Consider the following 26343-nt stretch of genomic DNA (forward strand, 5'->3'; position numbering starts at 1 on the left):
CTCTGCCCGCGCCTGGTCATGGTCTGCATTTCTTCCCTTGGCCAGGGAAGCAGCACCCGAAGTGTGCGTTAAAGCCCAAATCACAGGGCATACCCCCACCCCCCCGGCCCAGACACAGCGGTGGCTCCGGGAGAGCTAAACCGGTGCTGCATTCCCCCGGCGCCCTTGCAAAGTACAGTGACAATTAACACGCTGATATTTCTGATTGCCAAAGACTCTCAGAGTTTCCCCCACCTCTGCTCCTGACTGAAACTTGCCTGCCGCCTGGATGCTCCTTTCCCTTCGGATGCGCGGGCTGAGCCTCCGCCTGACAGCGGCGGTTCCTGGTCCAGCGATCGGGAGGCACCGGCGGCTCCAGCTCCGCCACAGCCCCCTGAGCACCCCCCGCTCCCCCGTGTGCTCCTGTCCCCCCGTCCGCACTGAGCTGTGGCACTTGTCCCCTCTGCTTTCCCTTACCTGCTGCGGCCCCGGGCTTGCAGGGAGCGGTTGCGGGTGACCCCGGGGTGCAGGCGGTGACAGTCACCTCGGTGGGACAGGGGCTGTCTCCCATCACCGGCGCTGTGCACTTCACCCGGAGCACTGCGGGGTCTCCTTCCAAGTAAGGCCCTTTGTTGCTATGGTAATACAATCGAAAAACCCTATACTACGGTAATTTTAGCAAAATATCTCCCTCTTTTTTTTTTTCTTTTTTTTTTTTTTTTTTTTCTTAACTAAATTGGACTGTGGTTCAGAATCGTGTGGGCACGCAGGAACAGTCATGCTGATATTCTTCAGCCGTAGCTGCTGAGCGGTAGTTGTGGAGAGGGGCTGGCGGTGGCGGTGGGGAACTTGGATTTCTTTTTCCCTGGTGCTGCGCCCTATTTCTGCTTGACTTTGCAAAGATTCCCCAGCACGGCTCGCACATCTGCGGCAGGGAGGTGACCAGTTTTACTGACCACAGGGCCACGGACAAAGAGTTTTGGTATTTGTATTATGGTCTGTAGTCATCTTCTTAATGAACACTTGTATTTTAAAAGCCTGCGTTGCTAATTGCTGTCAAAGAGGAAGGACGCATGAAGTAGGATCTCCCAGGGAATTATCTGGGAATAGTTTTGCTCAGTGTTTTCTGTAATAACTTTGGTGATGGAACGGAGGGCACTTTTGTAAGGTTTGCAGGAATTCCAACCTCGAAGGGCAGGGCTGAGATTTAAACTGACCCTGATATACTGCAGTCCCGATCTGAACTCAACACAATAAAATTCTAGAAGAAAAACTCCGTAGTATGCCACATAGGAAGGAATATCGCATGTCAAACGAGGACTATGAGTTTGGTAAAAATACTGCAGAAGAGCATCTTGGGACTATCGTGGATCATAGACTGTGCAGTCCTGCAAAGGAGCCGTGTTGTTCCAAGCTCTAGTAACGGGAGGATCACTCGTAAGACATCAGAGGGCGTTATTTCTATTCCATTTAGCACCAGCCAGCCTTGGCTGAAGCACTCTATCCAGTTTCAAGCATCGCACTTACTCTTAAAGAGGGATGCAGGCAAACAAGATAGGAGAATAGCAACCCAAACTGTAAGAGGCTTAGGAAATGTAAGCTACCAGGAAAGATGCAATTTGATTATTTGATCTGGGAAAGAAAACACAAGGTACGGACATGGCAACTGTCTTCAAAGGTATGAACGCGGTTACAAAGATGACAGTAAACAATTGTTCTGTGACCACCAAAGGTAGGATAAAAAGCAATTTACCGAAGTGTAATTAGGGAGATTACTTTAGATATCAGGAAAACAAACAAACAAACCAGACAAAACGATTACTGTGTGAGCGGCTGGAATCTAGGGAGGTTGCAAATCTGTTCAGTGAAGATTTAAAGAAAAGGTTAGATAAATGGCTATAAGGACCGGCTGTAGCATGTGTGACCATGCCTCAGGGCAGGGGAGAGTTTCAGCAGTCTTCTGGGACATTTACCAGCCTATATTTCCATGACTTCTGATAGTCCAACAAGCCACATCATCCATTCAGGAAGAGGCACAGCAGCATGGCATGAAAGGAGAACTCGTTACCACCCCACATAATTAATGCAGTGTTTTTACTATTTAACAAATCACACCTGACTCTGCTGTTTGGATCAGTATCTCAGTAACATCTTGAGACCAAGAGCAGCTCACAGAGACAGACAGAGAGCGGAACTATCTGTTGCAAGTAAGCAGTTTTCAAATCCAGTTTTGAGCAATACTGACAGAGAGGCGTTACTACTCAATGGTCGGTGTAAATACAAATGTCCTGAAGAAACTACCACCTCGTTTGGACACTTGGTTGGCAGATGAGGTCAAGGACCTCATTGACATTGGTATGAGAAAGAAGAGTCAGGTGTTAGATCACTGGCTGCGGCCAATATTACATCTGTTCTGGCCAATGGAGATCTTCATTCTTCAGGCATATCTTGCCTGCATCCTTCATCAGCACAGAATTCATGCGAAAGACAAAAGTGAAACATGCCCTTGAAGATAACAAGTAGCGCGCTAGCAGTTTTTCTGTAGTGATAAGCTGACTGCGTGGTGAACTGGCTGAGGAGTCCCAGAGTAATTCTACTACTTTGTGCTCCTTGAGGAATTAGCATTGCCGCAGAGAAAAATTTTAATCCCACTTTCATTACTTTTGCAGCCTGTGGCTGCTGTTCCTTCTGTTCCTTTGATTGTTGACATTGAAATCCTGTTCTATCATCTTTCTGGCTTTTGCAGATAATTCCAACATCATTCTGCAGTCGGGAGCAGTGCTGCCAGCAAAACAAGGTATTTCAACTTCACAGCACCTTTCACCTCTCACTTTCCAAACAAGGCAAGAGGCTAAATTCATTTCTTATAAAACAGAGCTTAAATATCTACACGGCTGAAAGGTGAGAATTTTCAAAAGCAAGCTACAGAGTGAGGATTATTCACAGAACTTATTAATCAGAAAATTTCAACTAATGAACACATTACAAAAATGCCATCTGTTTGAGAAAAACTCTGTAAACAGAGATAGAAGCAAAGCTCTTTGGATAAATTATGGATGGCAAACCATTCACCTGGTCTTAAAAAACTGAATGCTTTCCTCTTTTAAGGTTGCTAGATAATGTATATGCAAAATGTCACGCTGCAAGTGGATATAGCACGTGCTACTGTGGCATAAGGGTTCAGAAAGGTCTCAGAAAAAGAACATGTTAAAACCTGCTGTGCATCCGTGGTTTTCTCACACTGAACAAGGGAGCTCCTTTAAGAAGAAGGAAATCTGTCCCCTTATTTCTGTTTGTACCAAGATCCATTTGTACCTCGATTTCTGCTATTACAGGAAGAAAATGCTACCTATACTTAGGATTTTGGTGTTGGGTACAGGCTGTTAAGGGGAATAAGAGAGAGTGCAACCACTTAGTCATTAGCACCGTCTGCAGGCAATGGAGCAGCCAGAATGTGTCAGTCTTCAGTTCTACCAGCCCTTTCCATGTGAGTCCTACTGGGAAAGAAGGGCTTTGCGTGGCTAAAGATTAAGGTAATGATCGTGGCTGGCTTTGAAATTCTCAAGCTGTGGGCACTAGCGGGACCTCTTGGTTCACTCTGTGCCACAGTTCACCTGGTTTCAGTTAACAGCTGTTGTTTGGTGGGGTGCTGGGCATGGCAGTGTTCAGCAGCTGTCCTGAAAAGGGCTTGGGGGTCTTGGTAGACCACAAGCTGAACATGAGCCAGCAATGTGCCTTGGCAGCAAAGAAGGTCAACAGCACCCTGGGGTGTAGCAACAGAAGCTTAGCCAGCAAATCGAGAGATGTGATTACTTGCATTTCCTTAGCACTCAGATGACTTCTAGAATACTGCATCCAATTTTGGGCACTCAGGATGGGAAAAACATCCAGGACAAACTGGAGTGTGTTCAACAGAGGGCCACCAAGCTGGTCAGTGGATGGAGTACCTGCTCTGCTGAGAGACAGAGGGAATTGGGCTTGTCCAGCCTGAAGGAGAGCAGGCTTTGGGGAGACCTAATAGCTTCCAATATCAACAAGAAGGTTATCAGAAAGGTAGAACCAGGCTCTTCATAGTAGTGCATGGCAGGACAGGAGATAACAGGCATAAATTGAAACAAGAGTAAGGAAAAACTTCTTTCCTTTGAGGACAGAGAAGCAGTGGAGCAGCCCAGAGCACCTGTGCTGTCTGTGTCCATGGGGTTTTTCAAAAGCCAGTTGGATTAAACCCTGAGCAACCAAGTCTCCTCTCACAACTAACCCTGCCTTGTGCAGGAGGCTGCACTGGAGACCGCCTGAAGTCTCTTCCAGCCTGAACGATTCCGTGTTTCGATGGTAATTTCTGCTTGAAATACTATGGCCATTGTCAGCTTCCCCCTGAAGAGTTCAAGGGACATCTGTCCCCTCAAGGTAAGCAGATTGCATGCTGGTGGCAGGTGGACCCAAATCTCGTCACTGAACGGTGACATGGTTTTTTTTTTGCTGATTTATGGCCTCTGCAGGGATTTTTGTTGCTTGCTCTTCTTGTGTCTTTTCTTACGAATAGCTCCATTACTCTTAATGCAGTGCTTCTGTAGTGCACCTTCGCACGGATAAAGCTTCAAAATGTGTCCCTGAGTTCTGTTACAAATCACCCAGGTGAAACAGCAATTTGTCTTTTGCTGGAATTCACGCAGGTGCTTAGATCCAAAAGGTTATGTTACAGGGCGGCAATAGCAGGGGACTAGACTCAACCATCCACATTCCTGTATTTCCATGCTCCTCACATCTCGCATTCCCTCCTTCCACCGGAGCAAGCCTTCAGCGTGCCTCCAGAACATGATCCACGTGCTTTCTCCATGCCCTGGCTTGGGACGTGTCCCTCCCAGCCACACCGATGCGCACTTGCATTGCAGCATTGCTCATCTGTACTGCAGCTCCCCAGTGAAGTGAAGGGCTCTGCCAGACAGAAGAAATTGGCTAAAAGCCTCAGAATTGCTATTCTAAGCGTGTCTCCAAGCTGTTGATGCAGCTCCCCTTGAGCACACGTAGCAGGTAAGCCACAATCTCCACTCTAGCGGCGTGTTTGGTTTTGGTGCCTTTTTCTGAGGGATGCTAAAGATTTCCTCGCTTGCCTTGCTTGAGGTAAATGTGTCAATTTAATCACCTTACGTTCCCTTTATTGCCAGTTGAGATGCATTTGAGCAAATGTGGTTACCCACCTTAAAGTACATGAACAACCTGTGCCTGTCTCAATGGGGGACTCAGGGCTCAATTCACCGTGAAAGGAATCCCAGGCAGTTCTGATGCCACATGTGGTCAGAGGGATCCCACCTGGAATCATCTGCATTAGATCACAGAGCGTGGGCAGCAGAGAGAGGATTACGTTTAGGCATCTTACTCTCATCTTTAATCATGAAACAAACATGTTTCAGACATTTGTGTTTGTAGAAAAGCTCTGCTTTAGCTTTATTCCTTGTGCAGTTTTCTGTGAGTTTTGTGTCTGGACTTGTGCACGGGCAGAACCGGGCTTTTCTACTGTTTTTTGCTGCTTCTGTTCTTGCTGAAAATTATTCGGGAGAACTGCACGAGCTTCTGCACGTCTGTATCGTGTTAGTCGTGGCATTGAAGGAGTGAAGAGTAACACATACCTCCTCCATCTGCAGCTCTGTAGATGTTATGTTTGTGTTTGCAAGGTGGCCAATGTGACTAAAATTAATTTACAAACACTTGAAATTTTACTCCAGTACCTCATGCTGCCAGCCTCCCCCGTATTCCCACTGCAGAGACGCTGATAAATGTTCGGAATACTCCTTTGGCTGGATAGTGTGCACCGACACCTGTGGTCTGTACTGAAAAATGGACAGTTTCTGAGTAAAATACGCTGGTGGATGTTAACACCAGAATCAGGAAAAACTCTTACTCTAAAAATAAATTAGGAAATAAAGAGGATCTAAAACTGGAAAACAGGAAGAAGTCAGGAGCATAGTTGTGCAGAAAACTCCTTTTAATTTGAAAAAGTAGAGAGGTATGGATGTACTTGAACAGCCTTGCAGGATTTTAGTTTGGCCTGTGCTGCATTTGTTCCTAAAACTGATATATCCCAAGTGCTTGGCTGTGCAGCCCTCTACGCCAGTTCAGGTTGCATCCAACCTTGGAAAATGCTGTAACTGCATGAGTGAGGAGAGGAACCTCTGCGTATGTTTTGCATATTTTGCATAACTTCTGCCTAATCTGAGTGTGGGGTTAATGCACAGGCAAAGGTTAAACAGGAGAATTTCTGCACACAGGTGACTTACGTGTACTTTGAATTCCTTTTCAGCTTAGGCATGCAACTGTAACTGTGTGGCACATAATCAGAGAACCAGGTTTAAAAATATTTATATTTCAGAAAGTTTGGGAAAATGCATTACTTCAACTGTGTTTAAATAATTAATTTATATCGTGTACCTACAAGACTGACAAAAGTGTTTACAGGAGAGGAAAGCTCTTTGGCTGAAATGAGTTTCAGGGAACCGCTGTGTTGGAACTATCAGGGACAGTGTATTATATTTCATGGCTCTGGCAGACTTCCAAAAACATATAACTTTTTTTTTTCAGTTGGCTAAACCAAAAGAGCCTTGCAAGGAACTGAGAAATGCCTTTCTGAGCATGTGCTTCAGCATCAATATTGTTCAGCTTGATGAGTAAAAATGGATAATGCTCCTAAATACTTCATTACCACATCTGCCTCAGGTTTGTCAAAGGAAATTATAATTCCTTTCCTATGTTCAGGCACTGAAAAAAAAATGGGAGTGTATTTATATAATTTACATGTGCATGTAGGAATGGGGTTTGGAACCTAACTGATAGAAATGACTTCTACTAGACAGTTCCCAGTAAGCGTTGGAGCTTTGTAGACCATGCTGGTGTGGCCACCAGGCTGGTGGGTCTGTGTCCCAGCTGACCGTACCAGTGCTTTGCTTGCTCTGGGGAGGCATGCAGAGCTCACTGGAAGCTCTCGCGTTCCCCTTCGCTGGAAACGGCTCACGGCACCCAGGTCCCCTGGGCTCCCCCAGCAGCACGTAACCACGGCTTTCATCACACCACCCGTCTTCACCCCACCCAGCTGACTGCAGCTCACTCCTCACGGTGTGCCGCCTCTGCGAGGAACAGAGCGATCTACAGGCCACAAAGAGCACAGCGGGGCGCGCTCCCTGCCTCCTCCTCGCCTTCGCCCATGAAGATTTTTGGGTTGAGATTAGGCTCTGAGGAGGGCACAAGGATAGCCAGGACAGAAGATGGTATCTTTAAAAATTGGTGTGTCTTTGTGCTGCTTGTTTTCCTCTCTGTTGGGTAAACTCATAGCTGAACATCCATATTCCCAGCCTTTATTTCTCTAGGGCTAGTTTCTTGGGTTTACTTCGTGGTGAAGTTCCAGGGTGTCAGACTCCAAGCTCTCTGCAAGGAAATGAGAAATCTGGGGTCAGCCATTGCCTTCGAGTGCGTTTCAGTTTGGATGGAAGTCTCTCAAATTAACAGCCTCTTACTGTCGACCCTTTTGAATTTCTGTCTGTCATGGGCAGGAAAAAGAAACAGAGAGGCCAAATGGTCCTACTTTCAAAACAGAACCTGTGCCGTGAAACACCTCAGGGGAGAGAGAGTCCTTAATGCCAAGCCAAATTTACCATTCGTTCCCTGATGATACATTCCTCAAACTGTCAAAGTGTCACCAGAGGTGACCAGACACACAATTTTCAGGCATTCACTTCTATTCAAAGATATAGTTAAGAAGATGAGGTGAACTTCCATTCCATTTCTTTTTCTAGCTCAGTCAATTTTTAATACTTGTGATACATTCAGTGAATGTGAAATAATTATCTTAGTCATAATACTTTGGATTCATACAATAATGTATTTTGTGTTGCAGTTTTAAAAATGATTTTGACAAGATGAAGTAAAAAAATTATTAGGCAAAACCCAGCATGCATGACTACTATAATTGCTGTTGCAAAAAGGTGTGGGTATACAGTACAATTGAAATGATTTAGATTTCAGTATTTCTGCAAATAAATGCAATACTTAATTAAGGCTTTATCCTTACATTTCTCATCGAGAGGAGCTTCATCCTCTGTTTTCACCTGGTAAATTAGAACCTGAGGAATCTGTATTGAGGCAGTGGGTAGGGCACTGGTACACAGGGCAGAGAGATTCCAGTTCCCGTCTTAACTCTGCAACAGTGGTGACATTACCGTACAGCCGGTGCTTATTATCCCTCCTTAGTCTTGACTCTTGTGCCTGCGAAGGCAAAACGGTTTCATAGCAAAAATCCGCACGTGTTCGCTGCTGGGTATCTTCCCTTTAGGAAGGGAGCTGTCTGGAGAATGAACTGTAAAACAGGCGCTGAATGAGCTCCCAGGCTCAGTGGGACTTGCAGATAATTCTGCATGTAGCAGAGTCATTACTACAATTACAGTCCCAAATAATAGTGACAGTACCTGGCTGTCCATTGGCGCAGGAATCTACCATCTCCGCATGCACCAGGGGTAACTTGTGCTCAGAGGAAGCGTGCTAGTATGCACACAGTCATTGTGCTTATTTGTGGCATGTGGTTGTGAAAACAAGATTCTTGCCTTTGGCTTTGTTGGTGGCAGATGGCATCTTGCTGCTTCTTTGTAACCGTACTCTGCTCGTTAAATACATCGGGGTGTAAATGAATGTTGGGTGCACGGTTGAAGTTGTGCTGTGGACTTTTGATTAAAAGACTTCACCAGTGGTTGAAGCCCTGTATAAAAAAAAGAAAAAGAAAAGAGGCCGTTCCACACCTCTAAGGAAAATTTAAAGCAGTCCCTTAAACGCCCAGCCAAACTGATATTTTTGTTCTCTGTGAGCAAAGCCATTTCCCCCAAGGAGCCTCACAGGGTGGTTTTACATCCCTTGGAAAGGATGGGGAGGGTGGGACCAGCCTGAGCTCTGCCTGCTTGGCGCGCAGCTGCCACAGAGCCTGCCACAGCTGGGCTCCTGCAGAATCTGTCACAGCTGGGCTCCTGCAGAGCCTGCCTGCCACAGCTGGGCTTCTGCAGAATCTGTCACAGCTGGGCTCCTGCAGAACCTGCCTGCCACAGCTGGGCTTCTGCAGAATCTGTCACAGCTGGGCTCCTGCAGAACCTGCCTGTTGCAGCTGGGCTCCTACAGAACGTGCCTGCCACAGCTGGGCTCCTGCAGAACCTGCCACAGCTGGGCTCGCTCGCTGGCAGGGAACCCTTCGATCCCGGTGCACCCAATGGCTTCGCTGCCGATAGTCTAGTGGAGAGTGTGTGATACCTTCTATTCTTTCATTGGGGAAGAGGTGCAGTGCTGTGAAATTCCTACATAAGTGACCTTGTAGCGTGTTTAAGCTCCAAATAGTGTCCCTAGGTGAGACCGCGGTCATCCGAGGACTCGGACCACCTGGCTGGTGCAGAGAACTTTATAACTGATACAAATTTCACTGATACACAGACTTTACAATATATTTTATAAGCACTGTCAGTTGGTATGGTGGCTTTTGCGTCCTGCTGATCCAGATGTTATTTGAATATCTGAAATCTGAAACATCTGAAAATCTGAATATTTGAAAATCACATACCAGCCATCTGACCCTTCCACTTGTACTCATATTATTATTTTTAAATGTAATTGTTGCTGGAGTTGAAGGCAGCTGCTTGATACTGCAGTGCAAGCCTAGTTTGGGTTTTCTTTCCACGAGGGGACCCCAGCTGTGCCCTGGCTGGGGCTTTCGGCACTTGCACAGCTCTGCCTGCACGCGAGGGATGGGGAGCTGCAGGTGGAGCGTTGTGCTTGCAGCTAACACGGATCTGCTGTGATGAATCTTGGGAAACCTGTTAGTGAAAATATGCCCTGGTAAGGGACACTCATTAATCACCACAATGTATACATTTATCCTATCGGAGAATATCTGTTTAGAGAAGAGTAGCTGGCATACCTATAAAATACTTTTTAAATATTAAAAAAAATATTTAACCTTATTGCTAGACCTCAAGCTGCAGGTAGTAAAAAACCCCTCTGTATTCCCTTTTTATGGGACTGATTGCATCTCACTAATAAAGAAACTAGCAGTTTTTAGCTGTAAGTAGCCCTGAAATAAATGCTTTTGATTCTGCTTCAAAACTTCCCTGTGGGTTATTGTATTGTTTTTTGGAAAGTATATAGCACCGTAATACTGTTCTCCTTCTAAATGAATAAATAAATCTCCCATATACTTTCATGGCTGTATAGTGAACCTTAATACCTCTTTTTCTAAATTCAGATTACTAATGTAATGTCATTATGATTCAATAGCTGCTGATATTGCTAAGAGTTAAAAAAAGAAAATGCAGTAGAGTCCAGGCAAGCTATCTTAAGGAGAGGTTTGGTTTTCCTAGCCTGTGAAAAAAATCAGTGGTAGTGGGTAGCTAATTTCAAAGTTAAAACAATGTGTAATCTTGTAATTCAAAAATGGAACGTCGTATACAAGAAGCAAGACATGCATAATGTAGTTATGATACCTAATTATTGTTCAGCTGTATGTCTTGCTTAGAGCAAAATTGCCATAAAATGTAGACCGGCTTTCTGGTTAATAAGATTCTTTTCCTTCTTATTAGGTTTATGAAATGTTGCTCTAAAAATAATGCTCATAGAAATCATAAGAATAAAATGAGGTTCTTCATCGGTAGTTTACTATGCATTAGTCATTCGCATTTACCGAACTTCTGAAACTTGTGGATTTATCTAAAAATAAATATTATTTCTTGACATTTCCTGTTTGGCTATAATTGTGCATGGCTCTTCCTGCTAGGAACCCTTCGAGGCAGCAGACTTCGGTCGCATACTTTTGGAGTTTGGTCATGGCAAGATTTCCCCCCTTATTTTTTTCCATTGAAATTCATGTCAGAATTCCCTTGGTTTCAATGAAAACCAGTGTGGGGTCACAGATAAATCCTGAGCTAAGTCTCAAATAGACTCGGAGGCTTTTTTGTATCCCTTGCTCTTTAAGTATTGTAGCATTCACGGCTTTTGCTGACATCTTTCGGCACAGTGTGGGCAGAATGGAAGTTCACAGATTATCATAGTTGTTTCTTATTTGGCGTTTATTTTGGCTTAGGTTTTAAGCATCTTGTGGTTTAATTAACACTCTTAATTCTGTTTGTCCTTATACAGTGAGGATCAGATTCACTGCTGTGGCTCCTAGAGGCTGCCACAATGCAAGTAAAGAAGAGTGATTTTCCAGCATGAGCCAAATAAATCCATCCTTTATGCCATTTCTGTGTTTAATCTGGCAAAGGAGGGGATCTAGGGTATGTGTGCACTGAACAACCGAGTTCTCTGTCGGTTCTCGGAGCTGTTGGGAATTGAAGAACAATGCTGGCATTTGTTATTTCTGTCATAAAATGGTGAAAACAGCACTGCCTTGACATATCTGTTGAAATAACTCATAAAAGGATAGTTCCTCTGGAGGAACAAATACAGCTTAAGGTCACTCCGCTCCCCTGTATCTGCAGCCATTCTAGGACTACAGCAGGTAAAGTTTTATTTTACTTTTTACAAACATAAGAAAAATCTCTGCGCTTTTCAGTCTCTAATCTCTGCAATGCTGTCATAATTACAACAATATCTGCTTGCGCTGCTAATCCAAGCTTAGTTTAGCAGTTAGTGCATTGATAAAAATATATTAATGAGTTCTTGGCTGTTGCTCTTTTCCTGTCAGACATCTCTATAAAACTACAATGGACCAATTGAGTTGGGAAATGGGCACTCGAGCATCAACACAGTGTGTGGTGGAGAGATACCATCTACTCTATTTTGGTAAGTGACTTAACTGTCCTCTCATGGAAAGTGTTTAATGTCCAGGAGACGTAAACCAGAACAGAATTGCAGTGTGGGATTTTCAAAAGTGCTTGGCTGGGGATATTTTGGAGTCAGTGAGGTAGTTTTGCAATTTGTAGTGTAAAGTACATAAAATTACTTTAATAATTCAGTCAGTTATTTTTATGGATATACTTAAGCGTGTTTCGTATTGGATTCTGGTTGCATTTATTTTACAGTCTCATTCCTCTTGGTTTATGGCTTTACAGTCATCGGTACCTTAGAAAATCAGACTAGTCATGTTAGTATTGTCCAGTCTCACTTTACACCACTACAGACATAACCAGGAAGGAAGAGGAATACATTAGATCAGGTTGTACTGGTATTTCTGTAGGAATTTCACAGGCTAACATAGTTATAGCAAGATGAGCAGCATGTGAAGAGTCAGTTCCTAGACCTGCCTGCTTTTGAAATGCAGTGGAGGTGAGACCTTGAAGTTCATTATCTCCAGCAAAGGGAAAATCAGGTTTGTTTTCTTTCTTCTTTGGCATTTTGTTGGACTCATCTGCCAAAACAAACACAGGAAGAAAGTTACAGGACGTCCAGGGCTTTCTGAACACCAAAAGATGATGGACTGGTTGGGTCCAACTCTTTTCAAGGGTCTGGTAAAAATCCCATTAGCCATGTTGATACGAAGGCAAGCACTTTTAAGGTAGTATTAAGGTTATAGTATTTGTGCTATAGCCCTTTATGGAGTAGAACTGTAGTAAGAGGCCAAAAGGAGCAAGTCATGTTTACATGGTATGCATCAGAATGGCTCAGTGGAGACTGCATCTGGCTAACGGGCGTATTTCGTTAATAAACCATCAGTTTCCAAGTGCCTAGAGTGGGACACCATGACATCCCAAGACTTTCCCTTTGTTCAAAAAATGAAATGCCCATCTCCTCCTGCACAATGTGCTGCTGCCCTGGGGCCAGACCAGGGTTTTGGCTGCTCTGTTGCCAGCTCAGCGAAGCCTTCACTGGCGACTTGTTGAGCAGTTGGGTGGACAGTGCCGTCTCCCCTGGGAGCATTGTTGAACATGGTTGTTCTGCTTCCAGGGATCAGCTAAGCTCATCTGGATTGAGATGCTGATACCCTGCCCGGGAGATTGGTTTGTAGATCAGATTTCAGTGCTGTAAATGTGCAGTTGGCAAATGCTTGTTGTTATGGGCTTGTGGTCTGTTAGAAGGAGGTTGAGTATATAGTGATTTTATTTCTAATTACAGAAATTACAGCTGGTTACAGAAATTAAAGTTGGTCTTTTCCTTTCTATCTGGAAGTAACACTACTTAGTCAGTGACCTGGAGACACATCCAATTATCTGTTCTCTGAAAGCCATCACATAATGGCTTGTTAAAAACTTCCCTAACAAACTTCCCTATCTGGTGCTGTATTGTGGGCAGGGACAATGGTTTGCGGCAGTCGGAGTGTGAGTTCATTCTGAGTATATGGACAGCTTTTCTGATTCCTGGAAAATGCTTGCAGCTCCTGCTGTGAGCAGGCGTTATTCCTTAAAAGCCGATGTGATGATTTTATCTGTATGTAGAGTTGCAGCCCTAATGCACTGTGAGGGGGTGGGCCCTGTCCAGTCCTCTCTGCAACAGAATTCCTTCCTAGCCCATTCCCCCTGCTCTGTTGCCCCCAGGCTTTGAGAGGCATCCTCCAATGCTGCAAGGTTTCAGCATTACTTCTGCTATGGATGCTAATTCTTGCTACTTTGGGCAGGAAAAACTTTCCTATTTTTTTCCAAGCTGTCTGAATAGTTCCATCTCCTAATAATAGTCTAAACAAAGATCTGTTGTACTCCCTGTGAGTGCTCATATGCTCTCCTATAGCCTAACTTGCTAGTGTGCTGCCATGCACACTAATAAACTGTGTAGTTTATTGCATTTTTAACCTTTTCCTCGTACCACTTGAAAATCCTCTCCAGTAAATAATTGCTTTGAGAGAGACTCATCACATCAGTCCGAGTTACCTGCACCCCTCATGAATATAGAATTCTCTGATTGTTTAAATTATTTCATAGTAAAACAAAGAAATCAAGACTGAGTCTTGAGCCATAGCACATTTTAAGTTTCCAGCAGGAGTAATTTGTTTGTATCTATCATTCTGGGTCCTTTTTCAGTGCAGCGTATGCCTGAAGTGGCAGGTATAAATGAAGCCTCTAGAATGAATACAGCTGCCCCCTGCCATGACTCAGAGCAGTCCATCCAAAGTTTTTCATCAAACTGAAATTATAATCAGTTATGACAAAGGTGGCGGGATGCCAGAGGGATAATATGTTGGGCAAGAGGGAGACGTCAAACACCACGTAGCGTTTGGAGCAAAGCTTAGCAAAGTGATGGCTGAGCATCTTGTAGTGTCTCTCTGATCCTGCCATCTAAGGAGAGGAGCGAGCAACGCACAATTTCCATGATCCTTAGCAGTACACGAGTCCATAGACTGAGTACTTTCCGTGGGTAGAGGTGCTCTTCCTGGGACAAGATTCCTTGGATCTTGGATTCGCTCTTAAACTTCTGTGTCTCTGCGTTTGGTATGGAATGAACAGAAACATCGTGCCAGTCCCACCATTGGCCAGAATCGCAACAGATGCTCTGGAAAATGTGATTTATGGGGGCAGGAACAGCTATGGCTGTGCTTTACAGCATCATAAGGCCCAAATTCTGCAAGATGTTCGCTTCCAACTTAGGTCTAAGTGAAATAAATTAGAAGACACTTGAAGAAATGAATGTTGGACCACATTGTCCCCAAGTTCAGAATATCTGGGGTTAGAGTCTGGTCTTCCTGGCCCATACATTTTGTTTTTCTTATGCCTGTAACATTTTCTGATTAAGCAGATTAATGATACCAGAATTAGTTTCACTTTCATTTTACTTAATCCAATACTTTCCTGACCAAGCCTTTTGTAAAATGAAGGATTCATTCCAGGATGAATTTGGCTCACATACGACAGTTAGTGTCTGGGATGATAGTTGCTATCTAAAGAGAAAAATGTAAATTTACTTACAGAACAAAAGGAAAGGAAAGGAAATATTTATCCACAGCGATGCTGCTATAGAGACCAGGGACATTTCAAATTGCAATAATAAAAAGATGTGTACTAAATTATCTCTGCTTGGTTCTATCATTATTAGTCTTGTTACCATCACTACCTTGTGCATTGGTTTGGAACAACAGCTCCACCAGAATTTCTTTAGAGATTTATCCTTACAAAAAACTCGAGATTTGTGGAACTGGATGATTTCATTTTACTTTGACAATGATGTTTCAGCCTGTAGAAAATAGCTTTCCAGTCTCTTTTCCAGACTTCAAATTAAAAGAATAATTTATCATGGAAAAGTATAAAAATGGGCTTAAGGAGAATGAAAGCAACATTTATTTTTGTCTGCATAAAAATATATCTCGGAAGTTCAAAGTAAAACATGCAAATGAAGAATGACTTAGGTACTGCTGCAGATTACACACATTCTGCGCAATCTTTGTTTATTTAGTGGTGTATAAGGTAAACCGAAATAAACCAAATATGGTTCAGATTTTTAAGTAGGCTTCCAAAAATACTTCTATGAATTCTGATTTTTCCTATTTATAGCTTGTTAACACTACTAGGTCTAAAGTAAGCAACCTACAATGTCTTGTATTGCATCTCTCTACTTATGCAAAAGATTGTGCAAAACAAATCTGAGATACCCACCGTCGCGAAGGGAGCAATTGCGCACACGCCTGATCTCTGAAAATGGCTCGTTCAGTAGATCAGCATCTCAAATCAGATCAGTGGCAAATCTGGTGCGTCCCAGAAACATCAGTCCCCAAGGTGCAATGGCTTTGCTGTTCGTGCAGTGGCTGTTCGTCTGGGCTCTCCATCTCCGTGCTGGGGAGCAGACGGCCACCAGAAGCAACAGGACTGGGAGTCCTTTTTATGTTGGTTGGGATCCATTCCTCCTCCTTTCTGCCGTGAGGAGGTGCTGAGACAGGGTTGAAAGCCACCATAAAACCTTTTCCTCTGTGAAAAGAGGATTGCAATAATGCAAACACATCAGCATCGCTTAATCTTATGCTTCAATACCTGTGCATGCACCCATTTAAATGCACTGAGATGCAAATAGTTCCCATTGAACTAATGAGGCGACGCAGGTGTTTAGCTAAAACATGCTTGAAAATGTGGAAGATCAAAGCCCTTAATCACAGGCACATGGTGCAATTGTAAAGGTACTTACAGCAGGCATGTACAAATTGCCTTTTAGATGAAGGATCTGTCACAGGTATATGGATTTTGCTCAGTCACCTGCACAACGAGTAAAAGTGATGGCAAATATATGAATGTTTGTGTCTTATCCTGAATATGCTTTGGTAAAAAGAGGTCTCTTTATGGTCTATTTGCCATTTATGTGTACCGTACCAGTTCAGGCTCATGTTCTGGAGCATCTAATATGTAGATTTAGTTGGGGGGGGGGGGGGGCAGGCAATAAAGGTTAGGCTAGTAGGACAATAAACATTGCCATTTGTTATGCTTGGATGACATGACAAAAGTTATTTAGCCTCTTATTTAGTCATCACACATTGGTGTTGCTCAGTAAAACACTTCATTTAACAACTCCTATTTGACTAGGTTGCTAAATAATACAGCCAGAAGTAGTTTTATGTGCTATATTCACATTTCACCTGAGGTGAAAATAGAGAGCATGTATTTCTGGTGCCCCTTGTACCTAGCTGCATCTTCAAAGGTACAGACAAGTGCCTGGGAAAGCCCAGTTTCAAATATTTGTGCTGCACAGGTATCATATGTCAGAAGCAAATTTTTCCTTTTTCTTTCTTTTTTGCTTGAGACTGCTTGCATAACAATGAAAGACCTTAGGTAACTGCTACTCAAGTTCTTTATGCGTGGAAAATGGATGTGTCCAGAACTATTACTGTATTAAGCTGCTCACCGCTCTTAGTAGTTACTAAGACTATATGTAATTGGGGAGCTATTAGCTTGAGAAATGATCTGGAAAGGATTAATAATGAATATAAAACTGGAATAATGAAAGGCATCAAGTGTTCCCCAGGGAAGAGAATATGCTTAACATTTTAATTCTATACCATGTGATCCTGGAGGCAGTGGGGTATTTCCACATCGGGAATCAGGTGTGTTACCCACTGGAGTGGTATGTATGTCTGATGTACTGATAAAAATAATCCTAACCATTTTTATGGGCACTAGTGATTTGTTAATTGGGCTGATACTATCATTTCAGTTGATGTTTTGATTTACTATGAGCTCAAAAGTCGTGTTTTGTGATGGCACATCCTCACAAGTGATACTTGTTAATCTGAGGGACAGTTTGAAAGTTGAGCCTGGTCTATCTGGTTATCCATGTACACCTGCAAATGCTGGAAAATCCATTAACTTCCTTTCACCAGCCAGCACCTCACAACCCTCCAGCGTGCTGAACACTGCCTTCCTTGGCTGCAGCAGCGCTGGGGAGGGCAGGAGGGGCAGGGAAGGGTGCTGTGTGGCTGACGGGAGGGGAGCAGGCTGAGACTCCACTTGAGCAATACCTCCAAGCCATGGATCCAGCAGACTATTTTTAAGCCCTGTGGTGCCCAGCCTGCTATGATTTGCCCCTCTTTTGAATACTGGCATTTCTGTCATTTCAGTGCTCCCAAATGCTGCTCATAGATTTGGCTGGGAAAGTACACTGAATCGATAACCACACTGTCCCTAACTGAATTTTCCTATCAGGCTTTCCCCACCCTGTGCAGCTCCTACCGAGCCTTTATCTTCATCACTGATGAGGTCTGGTAATTTCCATCAGATCGTCATGCTCTTTTTTGCATGTGACATTTGTTTTTCCAACTTTTCCTGAAATGTGTGTGCGCTGTTGCATGTGCTTCGATAACAATGGTTGAGTCAATATTAAATTAAGTGGAATCCTGTGCCATGTTTTTGGCCAACATCAAAACTAGGAGTAGTTTATCAACCATTTGAGAGTGAGGTTTGGAGAACAGAACAATAGTAGCTGAAGTCAGCTTTCCCCCTACCATTAGGGAAATTACTTAAATGTAATTTTGTATATAATGTAATTGGTAGATACCTAAGAAGATTCCAGTCCATGCCTGTCTGTATCTTTCAGAGCCTAAATACCTTAAAAATACTGACTGTATGTAATGAAGTCACTTTTGAAATAGAAAGTATAGGCAACGTTCAAAATCCACCTCTTGGGTGACTGGCAGATTTCAATTCATAATATTAGTGGCTATGGGCAAATGAAAATACACAGGAGCTTCTTCAGTTCTGAGATCCTTTACTTCATCAAAGCATGAACTCTTACCAGTGCTGGAAAATCCAGATGAAAAATAAAACTCGGGTTGGGAACATACCACAATGTTCAATCCATATCGAAGTAAGGAAGTAGCAGTTTCCCCAGTTCTTTTCAACCGTATTCTCTTTGTAGCTTTTAATCTATATGAAAAACTCAGCAAAGAAAGGATATAAGCCCATTATTCAATTATATGACATAAAATATTTTAATTATATTTTCTTATTACCCTCTTTTCTGTTTGCAAAGTTAAGGCCTTCAAGCTGTTGATCTCAGCAAGTGAGCCTGATGTTCCTATGCTTTTGGGGAATAATATTGTGTCTGTCATGGATGAATATATTATATTTATGGTTTACTGTAATAATTTGCTCATTCATGGTCCTACAAACCTCACAGGAGTGTAACAAATCCTTGTGATCTCCCTGAGAACTGCCATGTGGTTTCAAATCTTGGCATTAGCTGGGGGAAGCGTAACATCCACACGATGCCAGCCAGCTCCCCGCTGAGTGTTTTTTGCAGAAGCACTTGGAGGTATTTGTTGTTTCAGGGAGAAATAGCAATAAATTTGCTGCAGAAGTAGACTTCTTTATTACAACTACAATAGGACACCAACAATAGCATCTACTCCTCCCCTCCTTTTTTTGTGGGGGGAAGGAACCTGCAGGGTTTGCTCAGCTTTGCACACAGGCAAAGTCCAGGGCGATGTCACCAGGTAACCAGAGGAGGGGAAGGAGACGCCACCACCAGTGCCCATGGCTCTGGGCTCTGTGCCAGGGCTTGGGACCTGCCTTGGGCGGGGGGATCACGGTGGCTTTTGGCTCCCTTTCGAGGGGATGCTAGGGTCCAACGGCCAGGTCTGGGACAGAGACAGCCCGGAGCAATCCCTGCAGGAAGCGCATGAGCTAGATGGATGTTTGGTGTTTTACATGGATGGGTGTTTGCATTTCCCACTTAGCACCATTTCAGCAGTCCTGAGGAGTCATAGCTATCCAGGTGACTGCGTCTGGTCCCATCTGGCCTCTAAAGTCTTCTCACCTTGGAGTGCAGATCAGTAGAAATGCATTTGAGGTGATACTTACCTCTGCAGGAAAATGAGGACACGCAGATAAAGCTTTGCTAGGTTGTGGTAGGTGTGCCCCTTCTGTGAGACAGGGAAAAACTTTGCTTCCCAGGCTGACCAGCTGGCCCCTGCTCACAAAATGCGCCTTTCCTTCATTACCTTCAGCTCCACTCAGCACTGAGGGGCCATCCCTTTGGTTTTCCAGGGAGAGCCAATGCCAGACGCACCCCTCCTCTTCCTCAAATGCCTCTAATGCCTGGGAAGATGCTCCCCTCGCAGGCGGTGTGGAGGGACCTTTCTCCTACTGCCTCCTGGCTGGACCACACGTGGGGATCTGTCATTGCAGCTCCTGGCTCCAGAGCCAGCTGGGAATCACAAATTCAGCTCCTAGCACTGACTTTCAACCACTTCGCAAGATCTTGTGTGAGTCTGATAGATTTACCAAAATTTAAAAATTAAAGGAAAAGGAAAGGAAAACCCAAAGATGCGTAAAATGCGAAGTGAATCAGCGAGATGAGAGCAGTCACGTCAAGGTGGCATTCAGCCATAACTGGAGAGAATTAGTACAGCTTTGGAAAGCATGGTTAAATAACCCAAAAGAATTAACCCAGCAGTATACTATTAATGCAAATGGAATTATTTTCTTAATAAACCTTCAACTTTTGGTCATACAGACCAGAACTCCATGGTCATTTTGGCCCATGCCAGCATTTTTGTAGCAATTGCTTGCTTCTCTGAGGTTTCCCTTTAGTATGTATGGGTTGCGTACATTTATCCGTGTATCTTGTAGCATGAGTTAAGAATGTGCTTAAAAAAAGATTATTGCACAGTACGACCTGAAGTGATACAAGTATAAATCATTGTAGTTCCTTTGGGCTCATGGAAAGGTCACTAATATGCACCCGTCTTGCCCTGTAAAAATACACTCAAAATATTTTAACATAACCATATTCTCTGTCACCAGTTGCTAGACGACCTCAGTGGTCAGAGCAGGGTTTCCATCCAGAAGGAGGTTTCCTTCCACTCCCTGTTTTCCCAGTGCTTCTGGGCTCTGATCCCGGGCTGGCAGGGGTTACTGCACCGTGGCTGTTGCTCAGTACCAAGCAAGTCATTTGGATGCTGGTCCCAGGTTGCTCATCAACTCAGCTCTGCCGATAATTCTCTATGCCCATGGGTTTTAATGCTCGGTTCTGCTTTCTATAAATGTTTCTTGGCTTCTGACCTGTGACAGAGGGAGCAAAGTTAAGTACAGGGTAATTTCTTCCTCCCAGAAATGGACATCCACGGAAAATTTTGGATGCTTTATTATCTAGTTATAGCTTGTGCTTTCTTTGGTTTACACTTGTTTCTTGGCATGTTTTATAGCAGTGTCTGGAAAATCAATTTTTCTTTTCCAAGCTACAAAGCAGTACATGTGTTCTTAAACAAAATCCTGTCATTCTGACCAACACCTTTAGTTTTATTTCCCTGGTGTTGTCATGAAACCCACTTCAGTCCCATATATTTGCTCTTTAATTTCAGTGTTGCTCTTAGTGATCACACTTGGTTTAAGAATGATGTCAAACAACTGATTATACAAAAGCACTGCATGTATATTTAGTGTTTTTCCAAAAGGGGTGGTTGTATTTTGATTATGCTTTCTGAGTTGTAAAACTTCACTGGCTTCTTTCTTCTGTTCTTCTTGTTTATTATGTATCTTCTTGTTTTAGAAAGTTTGATGGGTTAGTGATGATGAAAGTCACAGTTAAACGCTTCGCAGATGGGGATTTATGGGAGAAAAAAAGACTAAAAATGTTACATGGCTTTCATGGGTTGCCAGCCATGTCACAGGAGATCCAGATGTGCAGCCTGCTGTCACTGTGGCAGCTGGATGTTGCACTACATCCTTGAGATGGTCCAGGGAAGCCCAGAAATCCAGCAGTTGTCTCCATTAGCAGTGGATGTCAGTACAGATTGTCTGGGGAAATGAATCTAGATTGGTTATTATTGGCACAATCCTGCATGTCTTTAAAGTCTAAACTCACATTGGTCCCATCGGAGATTCAGAAAGAGAAAAAAGCTGCAGGTCAGTGAGTCTGGCTGCATTTCTTCTAAGGTTACAACTGTCTGCTTTACAAAAATTGATGGCTCTCTTCTAGGCACCAAGGCAGCAGTGACTAATGCCCCTCTGCGAGGCTGCTGAAATACTCTTTCTGAAGCTTGCATTCATCAATCTAGATAGAAAGACTTGCAAAGGCAGAGCCTGTGGTCTGATGTCCAGCGCAGATTGGAGCGCTGCCATGTTCCCCACGCAAAACCCATAAACACTGCTCAGCGCCAAGCCAACACAGGGGGAGCAGGTTTGTGTGAATACAAGAATGTGGACAGCAGCACCAAGCTTTATCCAGCACTCATCATCACCCTTCCTGCCTCAGGGAAGCCTGTTTGACCTCATCCTGGAAGTGGGAACCTTGGGGAGAGGCTGTTAACCAGAAGAGAGAACCTGCGGGCTGTTGTGGAAGGACTGGTGAGCTCAGCAGGGCAGAAACGAGCAGGTTCTGCTTTGCTGCAGCAGGAGGGGATATCTTGGGCTCGTTAATGCCTCCTGTGTATGTAGGACAGTTTGGTACCCACTGCTGGGTGGATGATGTCATCTCAGGGTCACTTAATCAGTCCTTGTGTAGGCAGAGCATATGCTTGAGCATATCTGGCGGAACAGAATTTAATTACTGGATTGAGAGTTTTTTTTAACGCTGAAATTAACATCACCATTCTCATTTGAAGTCAACTGGTCTGTTGAATTAATTTCTTGTTTGTGGTATTTGTCTTGTAAATGAAGTTTTGATCGTTTATGCTAATGAAGTGAAATACCACAAAGCCTTGAAGAAGTGGGATAATGAAAGATGCTGTCAGATGATGATGTTAACGGTTAAGGTTAAACGGAGCTTCTGCCGATACCTGCTAAGGTGCAGAGGTTCTCTGCTTTTCTGGGAATGCTGGAAGCCAAACTGGGCATTTTGAAGGGCTGCTCTGCACAGAGTGGTGTTCACCTGCCTCGACACAGGGTGGCACCTCCTGGTGCTCTGAATGCTCAGGGTGGTACCAGAAATGTAAAGATCGTACCACTGTCACTCTTAGTCACTGGCAGTGCTGGAAGGGAAGAAGCGTGGCAGTGATGGGCAGCAGTGGGAGCACAGTCATCACCTCCCAGCATCCGCACATGCAGAGATCTGCTCAGGGCTCAAGCCTGTGCTCAGTGTACGGACGTATAAGTAGTGGAGATGTGGAAGTAATATTGAAGTTACGAACTCGTTTGTATCCTGTAACAACATTTCTGTAACTCCATGGCACTGTTGCTACTTCATAGAGGATAGGAAAACAAGAAAATTGTTTGTAATGTTTTACACCTCACACGTACATTATCCCATAAAGCACAACCCATAGGGAAGCAGGCCTGCAATACCTTGATTTGAACAGGGAACCTTGATTTGGGGAGGCAGCAGGGCTGTGAGTTTCTGAAAAGTAGCAGGACTGTGTCTTTCAGTCCTTGCAGGAGAGTACTGCGAAAAGCATGGTATAAACCCAGTCCCCATTTGAAGGAAAAGGGTTAAGATAACACACCCAAAGCCAAAACACATTCACCTGATTTAGAAGCAGGAATTTGAAAAAGTATTTTTCTAATAGGGATCTCGTAGATTTTTCTTTAAACCTTTAAGGCACTCTTGAAAAAGAAATTCTGCAAGAAGCAGGATGTTTCTAAATGAACTGTCAGCAGTAGGGGTGCGCTACTTACTGTCTCAACAGTCCTCAGACTATTTTGGGGGTAAACATGTTCTTGTTAAAAAGGACTTAAAGTTGTTTTGCTCCTCAGAAGAATACGCTGATTTCTCTGTAGAAATCAGCACTTAACTTCTGCATCTATTGGTAACACCTGTAGGGGTGGCAGAGGTGTTTAAGCCAGAGTTACTGAGCAGCTGAAAGCAATATTTTGTCTATGGTATGTGCTGGTTCTGTTTCTCTGCTTTTCTTTCTTGGTTCTCTGCTGTTTTCCTTTCCTCAAAAAATCATAGTGCTACTTCCTTCCATATCATATGTTGGTCTCGCTTAACTGATTTTTTTTTTTTTTTTTTAAACTCTACTCCAATAACACTTAAAATTCTGGTCAAACCTTTGAGCTGAGGAATGCCTGGATGGAGCACGTTCAGCCATCAATTTTCAGTGCCTGATATAAGAAGAGACTGAACAGACCAGACTTAAAATGTAAACTGTTTGTTGATGCAGAGGTGAGTTTGTGAGATTAAATTAGAAGGATGTAAGCAATGCAGGTAAGGGTTTTTTTATATTCAAGTCTGAACTGCTGCTTTTACTTGTGCTGCAGAACCCTCTCCTTTTGCATAAACTTGGTCCCAGGGGTGTGATGGTATAGAAAGACTTTGCAGGTTTCTCGCTGATACAAAGGAAGGACTTAACTGGTAGAGATATTATTAGTGTTATCAAACAGATGGAGCTGAGGTAACATATCTGTGTGTGCAAGTGCTAGCCTCCACTCTGAGGTCGGAGGTTTTCTTACGAACCTTTGCTGTTTTAATTACGAATAAAGATGTAGTGCAGGTAGAACAGCATTTATTTTGTGGTTGCAGCCTGATTCCAGTGGAGTTAATGTTGCTGTTGACTTCAGTGGAGTCAGAAACTGTCCACGAATCCCTCTGGTCCAGAAGCCAGGCATGGGGAAGACAGAGCCTAGATAAACTTCCCTGCAGACAGAGCCATTTCTGACGATAGCAGAGCTCTTAACTCCCCTTGTCTGTGCAGACCTTAGCTTTATAGATAAGTGTTGTCAATAACCGTGACACAATTTATTGCTGCTTGTCTCTTCTCTTTTTGTAAGAGCTCTTCACCTTGTTACCCAGGCATTCAGTGCTATTAGAACAAAGCATGCAAACCCGGAGTAGCTGGTATTTTCTGTCCAAGCTTATTTGAAATTATATTGACATGAGGGTTTAGGATTTTTTTTTTATATATATCTATATCTATATCTTTTGTAATGGCATCAGTGTACTTTCAGCAGGATTTAGGGTTTTGAAACCCTTCGGAGCCTTGGTCTCGACTTTTAGAAACACCCAGCTGCAGAGACTTGCAAAGGTGAATATAGGTGAGCCTGTCTTGTTAAGTCGGTAGCAAAACTCCTGATGCCAAATCGGCTCTTTGCGTAGCGTAGTGTTGGGTGGCCCGTTGGAGTTGGTGAAAAGGTACCTTTCCTCTTTGCAAGAATCTTAAGAGTACAGTATTTTTTCATTAACACATACCTTTGTTTTGCTCTTCTGGCCGCTTGTAGAAGCGCACGTGCTGCATTGTGCTGTGATGTCTCTGCCACACGCTTTGCCCAGCAGTGGGTTAGAGCTGTGCTTGTTGTGTCTTGATGTGAGAGTAGATAAGCTTGCACCTATAGGGTTTATGCTGACTTTCTGTGACGGAGATAAAGGTATGTATCCCTGTGCTGTCCAGCAAGAGCTAAGGACTAGCCATCATGCTGAGCAGCTGGTATTATTTGCTTTGGACTATAAAATGTGGCATGATAACATTGCCAAGAGAGCCCAGTTAGGTCTCCTACCTCCACATTGCCTTTTCTCCACACTGATTTTATTTATTTTATTTTATTTTTAAGATTTTAAGAATCAATTTTATTTATTGATTGCAGGTCAGTATTTATAGTAGTGTAAGAGACTGCCTTGGAAAGCTATAGAAGTAGACCTTTAGGCCAGAAGATTTAAAAAAAAAAAGAAAAAAGTTTATCTTAAACGTGATATATTTATCCACTGCGCTGATGTATGTTACTAGGAGAACGAAGCAGAGAAGCTAGCGTCCTATCTGAATTAAGGAAAAAAATGGAAAATGCTGTGTTTGTTTATATCCTGGATATAAAATATCACACAACATTTTCGGAGGTTGTGCATGTACTGGGGCAAAATTACCAGGGGAAAACACAGTAGCAGAACTTGGGATCATCCATTTGCCTTGAACAGAACCTGTGCAGGGCATACATAATGCTTGTATACCTGCAGGTTTGGAGGGTGACTTGATCTAGATGTCCTAGCAGCTTCTGATCACTCTGCTTACCCTGGTGGGCTGGGACAATGTTGTGGTATTTACTGAAATTAAAAAAAAAAAATTAGATTAAAGAATTATCTAGGGCAATCTGAGATGCTCAGCTCTGAACGAACACTTAATATTTGGATTCTGAGTCTAGTGGTACAGTGAATTAAGTCCAATTTCAGTAATTAAGTTAATTTTATGAGACCATACAAGTAGTAGGTTATTTTACAAGGTGGGCTTTCCATTCAGGTCTCACAGGATCAGATTGAAAAATCTTTAAACCTCTTTCTTTCAAGAGGCTCACGTCTAGTCAAATATTTAAGAGGCAATCAGGGCTTAACAAGCATCCAATTTATCCACCACCTTAACAGAACGGGCTTTTTTTGTTTTGGTTTGGTTTTTTTGTTGTTGATTTTGGAGGTGTTTTTTTTTACTAATTTGCTTCTCAGAGTTGCAAAAATAGCCACTAGAGATTGTCAATAGGAAATGTCACTTGCTTTGTTATTTATCAGTATGATTTGACTTCGGGATAGAAGTTTGCATCCTTATTAAGAATGTAACTGTTTTCCCAGCCTGTGTCCTTAAAATAAATAATAATTAAAAAAGTTGCTTGCAGGATGTTTTGTTGGTGTATGAGCCTGGGAATATGCCACAGTTTGCCACCTTCTGTTTTTGCCATTTGGAAAAGCTAATTTTGTTCCAGGGTTTGCTTCTAGCAACTTGTAAGCAGCAGCTGCACTGAGGTACGGGGAAGGGGCCCCTTCCGAAGGACTTCTCTGCATGTTGAGAAGGTGGATTTTTTTTTGGTCCTTTTTCATTACTGCGTCTCTTTACTTGGGAAAATTGTCCAGTACCGAACTCCGCTCTCTTTTTCCTGAGGGCATCTTCTGTGCTTTTAAATGAGTTTCTAAAAGCCCCTGATTGTTGCCTAGTTAAGGACCAAGAGCTATAATCACTCAAACTCATTTCCCTGATTTAACAAGCAGTGCAAATCACTGACAGCTTCAGACAATGCAGATTTCTGCCATGCAACTAAACCTTCCATCAGGAGGAGGAATAACTCTCCAACACCGGACGTATTAGTGTGACCT

This window comes from Falco biarmicus, chromosome 10, assembly GCF_023638135.1.
Source record: "Falco biarmicus isolate bFalBia1 chromosome 10, bFalBia1.pri, whole genome shotgun sequence".
Taxonomy (NCBI): Eukaryota; Metazoa; Chordata; class Aves; order Falconiformes; family Falconidae; genus Falco; species Falco biarmicus.